Source organism: Hyperolius riggenbachi, chromosome 3, assembly GCF_040937935.1.
Source record: "Hyperolius riggenbachi isolate aHypRig1 chromosome 3, aHypRig1.pri, whole genome shotgun sequence".
NCBI classification, from domain to species: Eukaryota; Metazoa; Chordata; class Amphibia; order Anura; family Hyperoliidae; genus Hyperolius; species Hyperolius riggenbachi.
In genome coordinates, this window is record NC_090648.1 from 228,048,101 (window position 1) to 228,069,818 (window position 21,718).

A 21,718-nucleotide genomic window follows, 5' to 3' on the forward strand; every position below is an offset into this window, starting at 1 on the left:
AGTATAGTTCCCCAGCATGGCTAGTATAGTTCCCCAGCATGGCTAGTATAGTGCCCAGCATGGCTAGTATAGTTCCCCAGCATGGCTAGTATAGTTCCCCAGCATGGCTAGTATAGTTCCCCAGCATGGCTAGTATAGTGCCCAGCATGGCTAGTATAGTGCCCAGCATGGCTAGTATAGTGGCCCAGCTATAGCTAGTATAGTGCCCAGTATGCGTAAATGGTGCGGCCGCCGCTTCTGTTACCTTATGAGCGGGCGGCCGCTTCCGGATTCCCCCATGCGCGCTCTCCTCCATGAAGTACTATCTCCTCCTATAACAGCAGCGCGTCTTGCGTCTGCAGTAAGGAGGGAAGGAGGCGGGGCAGCGGTTCCCATGGTAGCGGCGATGCATATCGCCGCTACAGGAAGCCGCTGCCCCGCCTCCTTCCCTCCTTACAGCAGACGCAAGACGCGCTGCTGTTATAGGAGGAGATAGTACTTCATGGAGGAGAGCGCGCATGGGGGAATCCGGAAGCGGCCGCCCGCTCATAAAGTAACAGAAGCGGCGGCCGCGGGGGGGAGGGGCAAGATGACAGACCCGCCGCGGCCCGGCTGGACACTGCCAACGGACCGGCAGTGGGCCGCGGCCCGGTGGTTGGGGACCCCTGCTCTAAGGTATCCATAACCTTTCCCTCCTCTTATTTGAGTATCTAACTTTTTTCCTTTTATAGGTTACAGCTGTCCTATAATAAAGCACTGCAATGTGCTGCTCTCCCATATAATGAAGTGAAATGGCGTGACCAAAAATTGGTAAGGCCCATTTGTTTTATATGTACCTGTCTGTATGGGTTTTGATATGACTTAAGTGTTATGTTTTATATTATGAATACTGATGCAAGTTAAACCTGCTTTTGTTTTTAGTTATGTATAAACTGATGTCTAATGTGTGGGGGTATTAATAAAAACAGTATATCACTATAATATGCTTTATGTTTATCTGCTCCATGTCTAACACCAGACCATACCTTTACCAAGGATAATGGATATTTATCTCTCAAAACATACTGTAATGCTTGCATTTTTCAAGAAAGAAGTGTTTTATTTTGTAGAGAACTCAGTTGAAGATGTCAGTCAAGCAATTAATTTGCCTGGTTATCTTTCTGGCTTACTAGTATTCAAATAGCTTGAATCACCAGATAGCTAGAGGAAGTGTGAGTTTTATTCAAACTTAAAAACGCAAATAAAATGTGCAGTACAAATTCAAATTCTCAGTCAAAATCTAATAACACCTCATGGAGTTTTCCATTAAGGCCACTATGATAACCTTAAGAAAGCTACATGCATCCCGATCCTTTATGAAATACCATCAGGTAAAGCAAACTGCACATTGATATACAATGTGGCTGCATTACCTGCTAGTTAACCTTTAGTCCCCGCAACCATGGTTGAAGTTGAACATGAGAGGAATCACGGTGCCTAATAAGCATCACTAGCTACTTGTAGTGGGTCGTCGCCTGATAAGGGTCATAACGGCATTTTGGTAGTTTTTTTTGCTGAAGGGTGCCTTGAAAAAAATTTCAAAGCCATCAAGGGTGCCTTCACCCAAAAAAGTTTGGTAACCACTGCATTAGAGGTTTTCACATCTTAAAGAGAACCCGAGGTGGGTTTGAAGAATATTATATGCATACAGAGGCTGGATCTGCCTATACAGCCCAGCATCTGTTGCTATCCCAAACCCCCCTAAGGTCCCCCTGCACTCAGCAATCCCTCATAAATCACAGCCACGCTGCTGACAAACAGCTTGTCAGAGCTGGCTGTGTTTATCTCTATAGTGTCAGTCTGCTGCTTTCCCCGCCTCCTGCAGAACTCCAGTCCCCGCCTGCATCCCTTCCCTTCCTGCTGATTGGAGGGAAGGGACAGGGGCAGGGACCGGAGCTATGCAGGAGGCGGGGGAGCAGCTGAGACTGACACTACAGATGTAAACACAGCCTCACAGCACGGCTGTGATTTATGAGGGATTGCAGAGCGCAGGGGGACCTTAGTGGGGTTTGGGATAGCAACAGAGGCTGGGCTGTATAGGCAGATCCAGCCTCTGTATGCAGATAACATTCTTTAAACACACCTCGGGTTCTCTTTAACAATAAAATACCTTTTAAGCACCCAGCAAGCCAGAAATACGCAGAATAAGTATATTACTTTTCTAAGTTTAGTACATTTTCATTTGTGAGGTACAGAAAATTAATTTTTATTATCTACTGAGGGAAAGTTACCGTATTTTTCGCCGTATAAGACGTACTTTTTCTCTCCAAAAAATGAGGAGAAAAAGTCTCTGCGTCTTATACGGCAAAGGCAGGGAATCCCCGATTTCCGGACACCCGCTGATAGAACCCGCGCTACCTTGGGGATTCCCTGCCTGTGTGCCTGCTCTGTCCCCCGCTACTAGCATCTGTCCCTGTATGTTGGTAAATGTGTAAAGTGTAGCTGCTGCATCCCAGCTATGTCCGCCGTGTCCCCGCTATGTCCGCCATGTTCCCGCCCTGTCTCCGCTACTAGAATTTGTCCCTGTATAATGGCAAAGGTGTAAAGTGTAGCGCTGCAGGCTCTTACCTCTCCAGCAGCGCCCGCGGGGATAGCAACCTCTTCTCCGCCTGACTTCTCGCTCTAGTGACCGCGGCTTGTACTGACGTCAGTACAAGCTGCGGTCACTAGAGCGAAAAGTCAGGCAAAGAAGAGGTCAGCTATCCCCCCGGGCGCTGCTGGAGATGTAAGAGCCTGCAGCAGCGCTACTTTACACCTTTGCCATTATACAGGGACAAATTCTAGTAGCGGGGACAGGGCGGACATAGCGGGGACACTGCTTGCATGGCAGGGACATGGCGGGGACACGGCTGACAGAGGGGACGCGGTTGACATAGCGGGATACGCGGCTGACATAGCGGGAGGGGAGGGGGGACAGCGGGATGCAGCAGCGCTAAACTATATAAACTTACCATCATGCAGGGACAAATGCTAGTAGTGGGGGACATAGCGGTGACATGGCGGAGATACAGCAGCACTACACTGTATACATTCAAACATCGAGCAGGAACACGTGTGCAAGTAGCGGGGACATGGGGAGAAAAGCAGGGACATGGCAGAGACCATAGGGACACAGGGGAAGAAACAGACAGATGGGACATAGTAGGAACACCCGGGGACATCTGGGAGGACAGAAAGGGAAATAGGAGGATACCAACTGGGGGAGAACATCTTCAAGACGCTCCTGGAACATGGACGCACCAGGTTTAGTATATTTTTTTCCCCTGGTTTTTGCCCTCTAAACCTAGGTGCGTCTTATATTCCGGAGTGTCTTATACAGTGAAATATACGGTAATTGCATAAAGGCCATGTTGGTTAAATGCATAAAAATATAACCTTGCAGTGTTATTGTCCTATTCTTAAACAGAAAACTATCTGCATGGAGTATCTGTATGCTATCCTCCTGTTTGCATGGGTTTTTACCCTCACGTACTCTGGAAGGAACAATAAGTGGGCTGCTCCCACTTAACAGCCATGCTTTTGGTGTATATGCAGAGCTTCTGTTTGGGTTCAAGGTGCGTTTGTAGTTCCTGGGGGGGCTCAGCGCATCTCTGATGGAGGCCATTCGGAGGCGGCCTGGTGTTGCGCTGATCCACCTTTTGCGCAATTTTCAATTTTCGATTTTATTTGATTAGCCGCACCCAGGCTATGCATATACATAGGTTAGGATTTAGTTAGTGTTAGGCCCCTCCCATGGAGGATTGACTTCTTCGCAGTGGGAGGGACGAGTACTTAATAGGTTGCATGCAAGCTGTTAATGGAAACCAACATCCTCCTCTAGTGGTAGACAGGTCATGTGTATGCTCGGTGTGTATTCGACCCCACAAGTGGGGCTTGCACTCGTTTGCAGGTAGGCACTAGTCGGTTTTTAAGTAGCGCTGCTTATTTCCTTGCTATGTACTAATAAATAAAAGGTCTTAACTTATATAAATGCGGTACTATGCTCAATTAGTTTCTGTCCTATATTAGATTATGAACTCCTGTGAAGCTCAGTCAATATCATGACTTGCTCAATGTACTCTGTAAAGTGCTGTATAAAATACACAACAATAAAAAAAGATCTACCACCAGTTTGGAAAGAAGTTATTTAAAGTCAGAGTAGTTAAGATGTAGAATGTAAGACAAGAAGTAGTTATTGTAAATTCTATATCAGTACTTATAAGGAGTTTGTGTATGTCCACTACATCAAAGGAGGTCAACAGCTATGACTACCAGGTGTACAATAGAGAAACTTCGATCCAGCCAGTAACACATTTTACCTTTGTGGCCCGTTTTCTCTGCACAGAGAAACTCAAAAGGTTGCAATGATGGACGTATGTCTTTTTTTCAACCAAAATAACTATGTAACTGAAAAGAATCCTAGTAGGTACATAATATTAAAAAAAAAAAAAAAAAAAACCAGACAGAAAAATCTCTAACTCAGACTATCAAAAAAATAAAGAGACAATGTTGCTGGAAGTTCCACTTTAATGGTCAAAATATATGTAAAAATGCTGTGTGCCGTTAATATTAAAAGCTGAGCAGTTCTGCTCCTGCTACAGCTAATCAATAAGATGATCCTATTTATTGATGCAGAAGAACACCAGCTTGCTAATCTACAACCCTTAGTACACTGATGAATAGCAACCCTTACCTTATACAGGAATAGAACAGTTCTCAACGCAGATATTGTAGATCATACACATACATTTGGGCTGCAGCTGTAAACTAGGACAACATATTAAGTCAGTGCACCTAAAAAAGATTAAAAACAAATTGTGAGAATTTTTTTTTAAACACAAAATTAAGCATTATTAAATACACAGCCACCAATATACTGTCTTTACATTGCTTAAGGCTAGTTATTTTGTAAATTATGGGCTGTGGTGGGGAATGGATCCTTAATTAGGAGCCCTTTCACACTGGTCTGTAATATGTTTTAATGCAGCTGATGTGCAACAGACATGTAGAATGTGTACATGCTTTCCTTTAGGCCTTTTCACTTATGTTTGACGTATTAATGTCATCTGCATTGCTCATTTCTTTCAGTGGAATGCATTGCTATTCAAATGAACAGCTTGCCTACGCACCAGGCAAATGCATCACAAAAGCAACACTGAACAATCTACCTTTAGATGTCCACATACAGAGATTTTGGACACTGTGGTCTAGGGCTTTCTGAACCCCAAACCCCTAGTTGTCAGCTGTGAAGTGTAGTGATGTCATCTAGGTGGTTGGACTTTTGTGAATTTACTAACTGCCAGCAAAGTTTGGAGGGATAATAGACTGCCAGATCTGAACATTGTAGATAAATGCTGAATTTTGTTTCCTTTTAAATTAGTGTGGAAAGAGGCTCAAATATAAGCAACAGAGTTAAGCTGGCCATACATCTAGCAATTTGGCGACCGATCAACCATTCAATTTGATAATTATTATTGAATCAAATTAAAATTGGTGCCGCAACAACAATACCTGATCTACGATTCGACCGAATTAGGGTCGAATGCATCGATCAGACATGCTGGGAAAACTTGGGCTGAGATTGGCCAATTGGCTGTGGATCAGTAACAGCGTGAGATGCCGCGAGCGACAAATGTGACGGAACCCCAGGCTGCTGTCCCTCCCAAATGTTATATTCTGCCAATGTAGAAGTACAGTGGATACTCGGCTCGGACTAATGCTGAAATCAGTTGGGAACAGGCCTGTGGTGTATGGGCAGCCAACAGAGCTCTCTCTGGTCAGATCATCTGCACATGCAATACGCCAGCTGGGACCCACGTTTAGCAGCGTTTTGGGATTGCTTTAAATCGCTAGCAATTTCCCAAAAACTCTTTTCCAATGTAAGTGGATGGATCCCGCAGGAGTGATTGCAATTAGGGAAATCGCAATCGCAGGGCATGCAGCATTTTGGGAGAGTTTCCATTCTAATGTATTGTATAGGAGCAGGGAAATCACCTTTAACATAGTTTACAATGCGCTACCACAAATCTCTAGCGATTTGTGCTTTGTAGTGGGTCTCAGCTCTAAATCACACACCTGAACCAAACATGCCGAAACATTTGGGTGAATTATGGCTAAAGTGGCGTTCAACAGCCGGAGTCCAGATTTTGATAAAAGCAGGGAAATTTGGTCACCGGCCATAGCTAGAGCCATGGGCAGAGGAATAATTAGGTAGTCGGGAGGGGAATAGATTTTAATCATAAAATTATACAGCGCTCAAATGTATATACCCACTATCACCAATATGGTTCAAGGATGTATTAATTATAATCAATATGATTCATACAATCAACAGAAAAAATGTTCTATATGGCAATCTTATACTGATCACATGTATTTACTCAGTTCCTGTATTGTACACAGTCCTACGGGTACGCTTCTGGGAAAAAAGGCTTGAGTTGGTCCTTTCTTGTATAAATTGTCTATTTCAGAACAGCGCTCCACCATAGACCATATATATAAAATAACCACAACCAGGAACACCCTAAAAGGTCCTCACTCACCAAGCGAGGTGGGCCAGTAGTTACAGTGGCCTTATCTCGCCTCTGGGGTATTTACCAGGCTCCCCACACCCTGTGGCAGTCAGGTGCTACTCAGATATGACCTCTTGTTTCTTCTTGAATGTAACCTCAATGCAAACAAATGCTATCATTGCGCAGGCATCTTTATCATAAAAGGTATTTATTAAAAAGTTCCATTCACATATCACAGGTAGTTGGTAAGCCGGTGGATTTTTTAGGAATGGGCTCCACCCCGTGCGGCCTCCCGGGCTGGCCGCCGTATGTTGGAATTCCAGGGTTCGCTCGCTCCACCGCATCCCACTACACGGACAGTGTAACTACTGTAACTACTGGCCCACCTAGTTTGGTGAGTGAGGACCTTTTAGGGTGTTCCTGGTGGTGGTGATTTTATATATATGGTCTATGGTGGAGCACTGTTCTGGAATAGAGACAATTTTTTTAAAAGGGGAATAGATTTGACAAAAGGCAGGAGTATAGTCAGAGCAGGATGAGCAGTTTTTCGGCTTTACCATGCACCCAAATTTACCTGCACCATATTTAAATGCATGCAATGTATGCAGCTAATCCAATCAGATTTGTGCTTCTATTTCCACTACACCAGAATCTGAGCCGAATCTGCAGCATTTCCTCTCATATGTGAGACCCTTAGTCAGAAACATCTAATATGCAGGTTCAGGGTCTATGGCTAAAAGCATTAGAGGCAAAGGGTCAGCAGGACAACCACACAGCGTCGCCACTCGGAAATACCAGGTGACTGGAGGTAAAACCAGCGCAACAATTATGCAAATATATTAACAATGTCACAACCTCTACAAACATGTCGTGGTCGAATGACACAACAGCAGAGTCATACGCAACTAGATTTTAATTTATATTTGTGTGCCTTGAGCTGCACTAGTGGAGTACATTACTTAACAGTTCAATAATGCTTCTAGGAAAATATATTTACCTGCATAAATTGAAGTAACAATCATGTGATAATAAACCAACAACACTATGATACTTTGCAGAATTTTAACATCAGCTGAGCTTGGAGTACAAGTGCATATGACATAGATTGGTAAATCTATTTTCTGATCTAACTAAATCCTTGCTTCACTGCATCCTCATCATATGATACTATCACGTTACAGGCAGAGAGAAAATATATAACACATCAAGTGGTTGTGAATAAAAATACAGATAGCACAGAATAGAAGGTGTTCCCAGACTGCAATTATTTTTAGCACGGCGATCACAAACGGGAACAAGAGGACATGAAGAGGTAAAATCTACGTTCTGTCAGAGACTGGCGTGCACAAGCATGCCGTAAATTTCACCTAAAGCAGTCCCAAACAAGTTAAAGCTAGACTCCAGGCATTACACAAAAATAGAAAGTGAGGAAAAATCAAAACACACCTCTCCTTATGGCCACATACACACATCAGACCACAGTCTTTTGAAAATGAAAGATCACAGACCAATCTTACCACCCTTCATGTAGTATGAGAGCCATACTCTACACAGTCTTTTCTATGGAGCTGAACTCGACATAAGAAAAAAATCTTTGCAAGATGCTGCACACACAGATGCTGTACAGACACAAAAGATCAGTATCTGCAAAAGATCTGTTCCTGCCAAAAATCCATCCCTGCAAATTGCAATGATAGTCTATGAGATCTGCAGATCATCATACACACATGATTTAACTGACATTCATCTGCAGATCAAGCAATCATCCGCAGATCTGAAAATCCATCCTGGTGGATCTGATCTGCAGATGAATGTCAGTTAAATCATGTGTGTATGATGATCTGCAGAGCTCATAGACTATTATTGCAATTTGCAGGAATGGATTTTTGGCAGGAACAGATCTTTTGCAGATACTGATCTTTTGTGTCTGTACAGCATCTGTGTGTGCAGCATCTTGCAAAGATTTTTTTCTGATGTGGAGTTCAGCTCCATAGAAAAGACTGTGTAGAGTATGGCTCTCATACTACATGAAGGGTGGTAAGATTGGTCTGTGATCTTTGATTTTCAAAAGACTATGGTCTGATGTGTGTATGTGGCCTAAGGAGGGATGAGCTGCCAAATTCGGAACCCCATTTCGAATGTGCGGAAAAAGAGCCTTTATACATGTGGGCAGCAGGAAGAGGGATTAACCCACCACTGTCCATTGCACTCCGTACCTCTGATACTTCCTCCTTATGACTGTGATGTAGGGAGTATCGGAGTAATGGAACATGGCTTGGAGCGCAGCTGCTCATTGAATGATGAGCAGTGCATGCTCGGACCACTCCCGCTCCCTGTAATGTTACACTCATTTCCACATGTGCACAGGAGCCTGGGCCAGGAGCAATCTGGACATGCATACTTGAGAGGTTCCGTACCTACATGATCAATAAGACATTACACAAAGAGAAATGTGAAAAATCACAGTACCTGCACTTGCATCTATGTAAAGATTATCGCAAATTATATTCAAATTATTGCTTAGCAATGCTATTTGAGTGGCAATTGGTTGTTGCTTAGCACTCTGGTTAGGCACCCAGTAAAAAAATAATAAAAAAAAAAAATAAAAAAAAATTATGGCAAGTTGTGCCATCTCTAAAGCCAATAAATACTCTTACCGGTTATTGGATTTCTGCGTAGACTCCACTCCAGGTGAACAATGACATAGCCCTGCCTGCCTAGGGGACAGGAAGCACAAGATGCAATTAAATAGTCACATCCTCCTACCTATCCTCAGTGCTAAGACTATTGGGGCCCATACACCTAACGATTTACGGCCGTTTCGATCACAGTGATCGAAACGGCCATGAAATCGCCGCGCACACCGCTGACAGAACGATGGATTTCCATCCGAAATCCATCGTTCCCGTCGACTCCCGTCAATCCATCCGTGCAGAAGATTTTGCTCGGTTGCCGGCGGGTCGGGAGTGCGTCGATAGCGGCATTCGAATGCCCGACGACCGACGCAATACAGCAGGTATACATTACCTGCTCTGCTGGCGCGAATCACCGCTGTCACCTCCCGGCTCCTAGCTGGCATCTTCTCCGCCTGGTCGCGGCATCTTCTCCGCATCGGCTCCCGGCTGGCATCTTCTCCGCATCACGGCATCCGGCATAACTTCCTGTGTCACTGCAGTGCCAGCGGAAGTACAAATAGAGGGCGCTCTATTTGAACTTCCGCTGTCACTGGAGTGACAAAGTTATATGCGGATGCCGGTGATGCGGAAGGTGATGGGAGAAGATGCCAGCCGGGAGCCGATGCGGAGAAGATGCCGGGACCAGGCGGAGAAGAAGACAGCGGTGAACCAGGGGACTCGCGCCGGCCGGAACAGATAATGTATGCAGGGGGGGGGGCAGCTCCACAGATTGTGATCGGTTTCAGGCTGTAATCGATTCACAATCTGTTTGCAGTAAGGTGGCCATACGATCCCTCCCTCATCAGATTCGATCAGAGAGGGATCTATCTTTTGGTCGAATCTGATGGCAAATCGACCAGTGTATGGCCACCTTATTACCTTGACTCAGTAGGAGACTTATCGTTAGATTTGGGTGGGTATGCCCACCTGGAGTGGAGTCTACGAAGAATTCCAATTACCGGTAAGAGTACTTATTGGCTTCTGCTTGACTCCCCTCCAGGTAAACAATGAGTTAGAATATTACCTCTCTCAGGATGGGACCACCGCAGATAATACTTAGCAACCAAACCCCAAGTCTTGGTAACTTGGTAAATCTAAACGGTACTGCTTTATGAAGGTGTCATAAGAGGACCATGTGGCAGCCTTACAAATTTGGAGTACTGAAGCAGAATTCCTTTCTGCCCAGGAAGAGGAGACAGCCCTATTAGCATGTGCTTTGACTTTCACAGGAGCTAGCTTACCTGCTATTTCATAAGCTTTGCTTATGCATAGCTTTAACCACTTAAAGAAAACCTGAACTGAAAATTAAAAGTCAAAATAAACATACACAAGTCATATTTACCTCCCATGTAGTCTACTTCTCAATCTGTTTCTCCTCTCCTGCATCCTGTTTTTCAACTGTGATCAATGTAATTCGCCGTCCTCCATTTTGAAAATGGCCATTACCCCATAACAGCTTTCTGGTCAGCACACCGTTAAACTGTAACATCGCCCACTTGAACCATAGGGAAACAGACATTACCGGGCACATCAGTTGTCCACTGAGCTATAACTGACAGTAACTGATATATAACTGACAGCAACTGATATATTTCAGTTCTGACAAAAAGTTGTCAGAACTGGATGGGATCATTGTCAGAAGCAAATGGCGAGCTTCTGAGAGGGACTGATGATAAGGTAACTATTTAATGTTCATTTGAAGTTACCTCATGTGTTTATTTTAAATAACTTTACTCAGTACAGGTTTCCTTTAAGTACTCTTGGATGCTCTTAACCACTTCAGCACCACAGGGTTTTTTGCTTAAAAACCAGAGCAATTTTCACATTTCAGCGCTCCTCCCATTCATTCACCAATAACTTTATTGCTACTCATCAGATGTAAATGATCTATATCTTGTTTTTTTGCCACAAATTATGCTTTGTGAGGGTGATATTTGCTTTTAGTAATTATGCTATTATCTGTGCATTTTAAAGGGAAAAATGAGAAAAAAAAAGAAAAAATACACTATTTCTCCATTTCCATGCACTATAGTTTTCAAATAAACAATGTTGCCATAGGTAAAACCCACACATTGTATTTGCTAATTTGTCCTGGTTATCTCAACATTTAAATAATGTTCCTAGTACAATGTATGGTGATAATATATTAGTTTCTGCTTTGTGTTTTTTGTTTTCTCATTGTACTCTATCAGTAATTAAAAGCCCTTATCTTCATGATTAACAGTAATACACTCTCATGGCATACATATTTTAAAAGCTAAGTCCCTAGGGTAACTATGTATTCTCTTTTCAATGCTGTCACTTTTGTTTTGTTTTTTTACAAGTATTTATTTAGGGGTATAGAGTACATGAAAATAACAGTTTTATTGCTTTTCATTCAGTTTTCCGGTAAAAAAAATGACTTACCCCTCAGTTGTCAAACAACACAAAATCTATTCTCTCACTTGTCACGGTTAAAATGATACCCTATATACATAATCAGATAGCTTATTGGACATACAGCACACTGTTTACCACAAGTACGCCTATCTACTTCCCCGAGCTTCAAGTAAAGTTTTGTGGGGAGTAGATAAGCGTAGCAAGGGAGGTAAAGTGGTTAAACCTTTACGAACTGAACAAATAAATTATCCTCCTTTCTTCTCTCAGCAGTTTTATCTAAATAAAATAAAAACATTTTCCTGACATCCAGGGAACTAAACTTAACACAAGTTGTAAAATCTGCTACCCACAGAGGAGGGCATACCCTAGACTTACTGTTCCACCTAGGAATGGACATTAGTAACATAACAGTAACCCCAGTGGTATGGTCAGACCATCACATAATAGTTTACTATTGAACATCACCCTATCAAGCAGCACCCTAAGGAAACAATCAAAATCCGTCCCCTGAATAAATTAACATCGGAGAGGATAACTGCCAACCTGGATTTTACAAATCTGCTCCATAGTCAAATGGACCCCAACACTCTAGTAACCCAGTACAACAACATGATATATGAATCACTTGACAGTATTGCCCCATGGCGCACCAAATCAGCAACCAAAAAGCAGAAAGCTAATTGGTTTGACAAAACCATCATAGATCTAAAAAAGAAAGGGCGCAGGCTAGAAAGACAGTGGCGAAAATCAGGGTCTGAGGCGCACAAATCTAGCCTAATTCAACACCTCAGACATACCAACAAGCAATAACCAAGAAAAAAATCAGACTTCATCTCGCACAAAATATCTACAGCCAACAACAGAGCTGCTCAACTCTTCCACACAGTGGAATCACTCTGCAACCCTTCCTGCCTAAAAGCCCCAACCACATTCTCCACGGAAAGGTGTGAAGAATTCTCTGCCTTCTTCACAAACAAGGTGTCTGCCATCTGTGCCAGCATTACACCAACAACATCAATGAACCACTGGACTTTGCATATGCCTACTACCGTACCACCATGGCAAGGCTTTGACACTGAGTGAAGATTTTAGAATTCTCATTCAAAGTCTCCGCCTCACTACCTGCGACCTGGATCCTGGCCCAACTGGATCCTTAATGCAGTGCCCAGAGCTGATTAGGCTAGAACTTCACAAAATAACTCAGTGCTCCTTGCAAAGTGGACTTTTCTCAGAACTAAAGAAAGCTATTATAAAACCCCTCTTGAAGAAACCATCACTAGACAGAGGCGCTATTCGTGACCTTGAGACCATACTGGGTACTCCTATCTGTTTATTGCCTGAGGAAGCGGGAACATACCCGTGAAACGCGTTGCACTGTTTGTTTTGGAGTATATTAATAAACCTGTTGTCATAAAACTGACGGTATCTTGTCTGCTTCGGGAAGGCGAGTCCACCACCACCTCCTGAGGGATTTTAAGCCTTTTAGAACCTTTTATCCTGCTGGCGCCTCTGTTCACTCTTACATCATCACTAGATCCTGATTCTGTGACCAACTACAGACCTGTGCCGAACTTACCATTCCTATCAAAAGTTATCGAGAAACCAGTCGCCAACCAGCTAGAAGCCAGGCTTACAGATAACAACATCTTTGATACTTTTCAGTCAGGATTTAGGAAAAGGCACAGCACTGAAACACTGAAATTAGTGTAATGAATGATCTACTTACTGCAAGGGACAAGGGTGATTGCTCAATTCTGATTCTTCTTGACTTGCCTGCAGCATTTGATACTGTGGATCATGAAATACTAATCCAGCGACTGAAGAATTACTGTGGCCTAAGGGGTACTGTTCTTAGCGGGTTTCAGACCTTCCACAATCAGTACAAGAGGCTCCTTCTCTTGACAGCTTTAAAAAAAAAAAAAAAAGGCTAAAAAAAACTCACCTCTTTACCCGAGCCTTTGAGACTGCATAATGCAAGGTCACAGCACTTTGAGACCCCAGGGAGAAAAGCGCTATAAAAATATTATTTTTAAACTTTTCCTCTTTGCAGTTTGAAGGAATCGGACAAAAAGAAGGGATAAATATTTCCTATTCTCTATAGAAATCTGTGACAACTTTTGGAGGCAACTTAAAAGTGATTCTATCCGGTTGGATAGTCATAAATGGTGGCTTTATGTTTAAGGCTTGTATTTCCCCAATACGCCTGACTGTAGTCACTGCTACTAACAAACACGTCTTTAACGTTAAGTCCTTAATGGAAATTTGTTCCATGGGCTCAAAGGGGAATGCTATAAGAGAATTTAGGACTAAATCCAAGTCCCAAGGCGGAACAGTTGGTTTCTTCACCACTGTTTTCCTTTTAACCCGCCTTAATAAACCTTTTAACCTCCTTAGCGGTAACCCCGTGTGTGACACGGGGTAAGCCGCCGGAGGGTGCCGCTCAGGCCCTGCTGGGCCGATTTACCTAATTTTTTTTTTGCTGGACGCAGCTAGCACTTTGCTAGCTGCGCCAGCACCCCGATCGCCGCCGCCGCGCGCCCGATCGCCGCTATCCGGTGCGGCGCGCGCCCCCCCCCCCCCAGACCCCGAGCGCTGCCTGGCCAATCAGTGCCAGGCAGCGCCGAGGGGTGGATCGGGTCTCCCAATGACGTCCCGACGTCGCTGACGTCGGTGACGTCATTCCGCCCCGTCGCCATGGCGACGGGGGAAGCCCTCCAGGAAATCCCGTTCTTTGAACGGGATTTCCTGATCGCCTATCGCCGGAGGTGATCGGCGGGGCTGGGGGGATGCCGCTGAGCAGCGGCTATCATGTAGCGAGCCCTCGGCTCGCTACATGATTTAAAAAAAAAAATAATTAAAAAAAAACTGCTGTGCTGCCCCCTGGCGGTATTTTTCATACCGCCAAGGGGGTTAATCAAAGAATTTGTGCACCCAGGGCTGCTAACTGCACCTTAAGGGTGTTCAGTTTTAGACCCATATTTAGCCCTTTCTGCAGGAAATCTAGAATATTTGGAATGGAAAATGTTACAAGATTCTGGAGTGTCTTTGTTAAGTTCACAAAACACTTTCCAAATCCTGGGATAGATAGCAGAAGTGACAGATTTCCTTGCATGTAGCAAGGTAGAAACCATTTTCTCAAATAGGCCTTAATTCAATAATAAGCGCCCCTCGAAAGTTATGCCTTCAGGTTCAGACTGGCCACTGAAGGATGGTATACTTGTCCCTGATACAGCAGACCTTCCTTGATCGGCAAGACCATGGGTTCCTCTACTGCTAGAGAGAGTAACAGAGGAAACCAAGGCCTTCTTGGCCAGTCTGGGGCGATAAGAATTATCGTGGCCTGGTCTTTGATTACTTTCTCTAGTAACCTCCCGATCATTTTCAAGGGTGGGTGTACAAATGCTCTCTCCAGACCCCAGTGAAGCGGGAATGCATCTAGACAAATCAGAGAGCCCTTGGGATTGAGGGAGCAGAATCTGAGAAGAAGTGCATTGTTCCAGGCAGCAAACAGGTCTATGGATAGAAGACCCCACTTGCTGCAAATCATTAGAAAGACCTCTCTATTCAGACACCAGTTGCTTTGATTTAGCTCCTGGCTGCTTAACCAATCCGCTAGAACATTGTCCTTTCCCTTGAGGTGAACCGACTTTAAGAACCTTGTTCTCTGCACAACGGAAAATCTGCAGAGATAGAGAGATTAGCGGAGGGCTGCGAGTCCCTCCTTGCTTGTTTATGTGGGTCACTGACGTCTGGTTGTCTGAGTGAACAATCACGTTTTTGTTTACAAGTAGACTTTCCCATCTCTCTAGAGACTTCCAGATCGCCAACAACTCTTTGTGATTGGATGAGGTGTTTTCTCTTTGAGACCACCTGCCTTGGATGCATTATCAACCAAGATGAGCTCCCAATCCCCAGAGGCTCACATCTGTCGTAATAATCACTGGATTTCGTGAGATCCAACTTTTTGCAGGTTTTGCCTGGAAGTTCACCGGTTCAGAGAATGAATCACTGGATCTGACAAATCAATCTTTTTATCTAGATCCTCCTGTCTGCCCGACCACTGACATAGTATTGTCAGTTGGAAGATTCTGTAGTTTGCCTGAGCCCAGGCAACAGCTGGAATACATGCGGAGAACTTGCCTAGGAGAGACATAGCTTGTCTTACTGTGACAGACTTTGCTCTCAGAAGATCCTGAGTACAAGTGATCACCTGATCCACTTTTATTTGTGGCAGACAGGAGATCTGGTTTACTGTGTCCAGTGACACACCAAGAAATTATTTTCTCTGATCTGGTGTAAGGTTAGATTTCTTTAGATTCAAGATCAATCCCAGGTCCTTCAGAACGGTCAGAACCATCTGAATATGCTCTTGGAGAGTATACTTGGATTTTGCAGCTATCAGCAGATTGTCTAGGTAAGGTACTAGAATGATCTTCTGCATTCTCAGATGGGCTGCAACCTATATCATGTCTTTGTAAAGATCCTAAGAGCACTTGAAACACCAAATGGGAGTGCCTTGAACTGCATGTGAAGGATCTGGATCGAATGCAAACTGCTGCTCTCAGATATTTCCAGTGAACCGGCAGAATGGGTACGTGATAATATGCGTCCATAAGATCTATGGACGCCATGAAGTAATCCTTCCCCAGAAGTTGAATTGTGGAAGTAATTGATTCCATGCCAAACTTTTTGTATTTTACAAAACTGTTCAAAAGCCGAATATTTATAATCACGCAAAAATCGTTGTTCGGCTTTGGAACCAGGAAGAGAGTGGAGTAAAAAACCCTTCCTCCTGAACTGGAACCTCTTCCACAACACCCTTTTGGAAAAGATTCTCCAGAGCTTTTTCCATAGTCCTTCACTGGGGACTGCAAAAAACTTGTCACAACAAATTTTTGGGAGGTTTTCTGGAAAATTGAATTCTGTACATTTGCGATTGTCTGGCAAATATGCTTTCAATCTGCCCCCCACCTGAACATAGTCATTTTTCAGTACTGGGTTGTTTGGGGGTATTTGAGGATTGTGGATTGAAGAGGAAGCCTTTGGATTTTTTTCACCTGCCAGTTTTTATTCGGTTCTTTATCTCTATAATTTTTCATAGGACCCCAAAATCTCTTTCTGGGAGCCTGTTTTTTTCTTTAAAGGAGGAAAAGTCTTTTCTTTTCAGTTGCCCTTTCTAGAGCTTGCTCAATGGCTGAACCGAACAACAGGTCTCCTTCAAATGGGAGGTCACAAGGTTTGACTTTAGCTTGTTTCTGAACAAGCTGTTCTGAATACATATCATCCTCAATAGAAGCAGGTTTAGGCTGATCAACAGCACTGATCAGGTAGCAGTTTAAATTTTCCTTTATTGGAGCTTCTGGGTGTCTCACCTTCCAGAGCGGAAGAATCCCCAACATGCTCTATTTCCTCCGAGGAGGAATCCACAACCCTTTGTGCCCCAAATATACTAGGCAAGTCCAAATCCAATGTGGGTGGAACTACCTGAGGAGTGGATGGTAAAGTGAGAGCTTCCTTTGCAGCCAAAAACTTTTCTGCTAATTGCTCCTGAAATTTAGATAACATATCATTAAACATGTCACCACTTCCATGTTTTACCACTTGCAGTATACAGGCATTGCACAGGGGTTTAGGATAGGAAGGAGCAAGCTTTTTCTGGCATATACCACATTCCCTGGTGGCTTTAAATGGCGTGGGGTTCTGAAACACACAAGCAGAGAACAAGCCCAAGTGGCAGAGTACATACGGTACATAAAAAAATGCTTTGCCAAAAGTACTGACAAAAAGACCTTACCTGGTCAGAGTCAGTATGCGCCATAGTGTCCCTGCCCTGAGAGGTATCCTCCATGGCGGATGGCAGAGGGAACGCTGAACCAGCACACTATGTGGAAATCTAGACGCCTGCGTAGAGGCATGAAGTCCGCCTCCCCGCCGGCAAAAGTTCCAGGTAGCCACCAGTGACTCCTTCCGCCAGAGCCTCCAGTGTAGAGCGCCAGCCACCGCTCTGCGCTCAAGTCTATGGCCGGATGCGGTGGATGTTCTGAGACCTGCAGCGGTGCATATGCACTTGCAAGGTCTCAGCTGAACCAGCCGTCACCTGCCCAGACCCCCCACGCTGAGTGTCGCCTTGTGGAGTCCCACTCTTGGAACTCCGGCAGGCAGGCAGGGACAGGCTGGCCTTACCCTTGGACCCCCGGGTGATCCAGAGATTGCATCCGGTCTGTCCAGGGGACAGAAAAGTACTGAGGATAGGTAGGAGGATGTGGCTATTTAATTGCATCTTGTGCTTCCTGTCCCCTAGGCAGGCGGGGCTATCTCATTGTTCACCTGGAGGGAAGTCAAGCAGAAATCTACAATTCTATTTGATTGGCAAACCTTTACACCAAGCGTTGGGAAAACTACGGCACGCGGGCCAGATAGGGGACAGATCTGAATCCGACCCACCGCTGGGTGGCTGGATTCTTCTCCTCCCTCCCTGCAGAGTTGTGAGCAGGTAATAAAGAGGGTTAAAAATCACTTAATTTACACTTCAAACATTGAGTCTCCATGGCAACAGCGGCGTCACGTGCCACACAGTCAGGACGTTCCAGCGAGTAATATGCTGGAACGTCCTGACAGTGTGTCACATGGCGCTGATGTTGCTGTCCAGGCCGCTTACACTTTGCCCAGGCCTGCTTTATACGGTCATATAAAGGAACCTTTAAAGAGAACCCGAGGCGGGGTTCTTACATCACAATCCCCATACAGAGGCTGAGTCTGCCTATAGAGCCCAGCCTCTGTTGCTATATAGCTTCCTCCAAAGCCCCCCCCCCCCCCCCCTGTGCGCTGTGAGACCCCATAAATCACAGCCGCGCTGGCGACATGCAGTGTGTCGCAGCGCGCTGTGTTTACCTCACTAATGCCAGTCTCGCCGCTCCCCTGCCTCCTGAATCGCTCTGGTCCCCGCCCACGTCCCTTCCCTCGCCGCTGATTGGAGGGAAGGGACACGGCGGGGACCGGAGCGATTCAGGAGGCGGGGAGAGCGGAGACTGACAGTGAGGTAAACACAGCCGCATAGCGCGGCTGTGTTTTATAGGGTCTCGCAAGCGCGCAGGGGGGGCTTTGGGGGGAGCTTTATAGCAACAGAGGCTGGGCTCTATAGGCAGACCCAGCCTCTGTATGGGGATTGCGATGTAAGAACCCCGCCTCGGGTTCTCTTTAAGGACAATAACGTCTTGTGTTGTGGCAGAACTATTGTTATTTCAAAATGTCTACAAAATGTCCAGTGTAAAGGTGCGTACACACGAACTACTAAATGCAATGATGGGTCCGCCGGACCCTCCCGCTGGGCGCTTTTTAGCCGACAGTATGCGCTGTTGGCGGACTGATGAGGCTGTTTCTGAACGATCCGCTCAGTGGATACTAAAAAAATACTACACATCTTACTGTGTTATTAAATACTATGAGTTGATGGAGTGGGCTGTAGTGTTTAGACATTCTACATGGAGAGCACAGTTTCCAGGGAGAACACAAAAACCCAGGGGTAGACTGAAGATGGCAATGCAGATGCGAGAAATCTGGGACATATGTAAGCACCATTAATCACTTTTACAAATGATCTCTCCCTGAAACTGTGTATGTATATGTATTGTGACTGATATCAGATGGATGTGACTGGGAAAGTCCAACACAGGATTATATTTCACTTAAGATTCAGGTTTTTGCCTACCGGTTCCCTTACTAAAGCCAAGGCTTCCTGGACATGACTGCAGCAATCAGGTGAACAGAGTTTCTCAATCAAGGAGACTAGATAAGCTCCAAGCCTTCAGCGTGAAATTGCTCTCTGCCTGGGACTGACCTAGCTGGGTCAGGGAAGGCGACAAGGTAACTAAAAAACTGTTTAGTGAGTTAGGAGCTGTAGACAGAGTAATAGGCTCTCAGTGTGAGCTGTAGACAGAGGAATAGGCTCTCAGTGTTCGACAGCGAAATTACCTGTGCATAGTTTAGCAGCTTACTACCTACCTGACCCCTAAAATATATATATATATATATATATATATATATATATATATATATATATATATATAAAAAACTCCAAGGGGTTGCAGCACACAAGCTCTGATTTATTGACAAAGGTTGTAGATCAACCGAAACGTTTGCTGTGTGCTGTGAAACTTTTGTTTGAGCTCAATAAATCAGAGCTTGTGTGCTGCAACCCCTTGGAGTTTTTGTTTATGCTTTCTGGGATCTGGGCACCCCTGGTTGCGTGCACCCTCTCCATCTTGGAGCAAAGTTGTGGAAGCTGCTGACCTCCCACTGGAAAATATATATATATATATATATATATATATATATATATATATATATATATATATATATATATATATATATATATATATATATATATATATATATATATATATATATATATCTAGAAGAAAAGAAACAAGTATTGCAGACACATGCCTTCATTGTACATTCTGCTGTTGCATCCTACTCATTTGATTTCTGATCCATCAGTAGGCAGAGGAACTGATGCTAAGACAGGCTGTCTGGTGCAGCAGTATGCCATCATAGCTAATTTTAAGCAGTACCATATGGAGATAGTGTCATCACAACAAAGAGGGGATGACATGTGGCAGGTAAGACCCTTTATCAGCCAAGGAAAACTGAGGCTTACATCATTATACTATATTTAGAGCTCCACCCACGTAATCAGATTTGATTTACAGAGGTGTATACATCTGCAAGCCTTGAGCATGATTATAAAATATGTAAGGGTCAAGTCTAGGAGCAGATAAGGGGATATATAGTGAGCAGGTGTGAGAGAGGATGGTGGGGGTTGTTAAAGGAAGTATATGACCTGTAGGCCAAAGACTGGGGCATTTAGGGGATGTATATTCCGAGAACCGTAGAGGTTCACAGATAAAATGTACAATAATACAATACAATAACATTTCTATAGCGCTTTTCTCCCATAGGACTCAAAGCGCTTAGGCTCTCTCAGAATCAGTAATTGGTAGTAGGATGAAGTAAATGTACTGCCATTTTTAAACTTAGGCAGTACTCAAACCAAACCTAGGAGTGGATAGAAGGGCACAGTCAGGCTCCTTATCCACAGGTGGCTGAACTGCACACCCGGTGAGCAGTTACCAAGCAGCAGTGAGCAGTTGTGAGAGTTCAAGAGCGTTTTCACTGCCTATCAACTGTTAATGGAAAAGGGTCTTTAACCACTTGAGCCCTCAGTCGTTTTTCACTGTATGCATCCAAGCAATTTTCACCTCCCATTCATTCGCCTATAACCTTATCACTACTCATCACAATGAACCGATCTATATCTTGTTTTTTCCGCCACCAATTAAGCTTTCTTTGGGTGGTACATTTTGCCAAGAGCCACTTTACTGTAAATGCATTTTAACAGGAAGAATAAGAAAAAAAACTGAAAAAATTCATTTCTCAGTTTTCAGCCATTATAGTTTTAAAATAATACATGCCTCCATAATTAAAACCCACGTATTGTATTTGCCTATTAGTCCCGGGTATTACACGTTGAAATTATTTCCCTATCACAATGCAGCGTTCTCCCCAGAACTTTTTTCCAGCCGGGTGGCATGAAATAGTAGCCGGGCGGCATGAAAAAGTAGCTGGGTGGGGCGAGTTGAAAATGCAGGGCAACTGTGCTTACAGCAGAGGAGGAGGTGAGAAGGTGAGCCGATGACAGCCGGGTGGTCACCAAATCTAGCCGGGTGGAGCACCCGGCTAAAAGAGCCTGGTGAGAACACTGCAATGTATGGCGACAATATTTTATTTGGAAATAAAAGTGCATTTTTTCTGTTTTGCAGCCATCATGAGTCATTAGTGACAAAACTAGTTGGGCGGAGCCTAGCCACAGAGGGAGACGCTGGACCATGTGGATTTTATATGATATGCGCAATTTTAACTGAAGCATTGTGAGTGCAATTTTATATGAATTTTAATTGGAATAAACAGTATTACACTATAGCAGTATCCGTTTGAGTTTAAGGCACTGTGGGAACGTGGGAAGTTCACCTAAGAGGGAGCTGTTGAACAAGCGCTGTTGCTGGTCTTGTCAGGTCAGCCACACTATCTGGTAAGAGGGCAATGTTACTGGCCGCATGCGAAGATTTTGAGGTGCTGGGTCACGATCTATGAGGT

The 21,718-nt window shown here is 44.3% G+C and overlaps 1 protein-coding gene across 4 annotated transcripts in view; it reads right to left on the reverse strand.

Annotated features, from left to right (window-relative positions):
* PPP6R2 (protein phosphatase 6 regulatory subunit 2) overlaps positions 1–21,718 on the reverse strand; it is a 112,674-nt gene that overhangs the window by 71,917 nt on the left and 19,039 nt on the right. For 3 of the 4 annotated variants that reach the window (XM_068275912.1, XM_068275909.1, XM_068275911.1), the window contains exon 2: positions 4,691–4,791. The gene's annotated coding sequence lies outside the window, so the exon portion shown is untranslated. Of the gene's footprint in view, positions 1–4,690; positions 4,792–9,166; positions 9,227–13,289; positions 13,305–21,718 lie in introns of those variants that run through there. The other variant, XM_068275910.1, reaches the window with a different exon arrangement.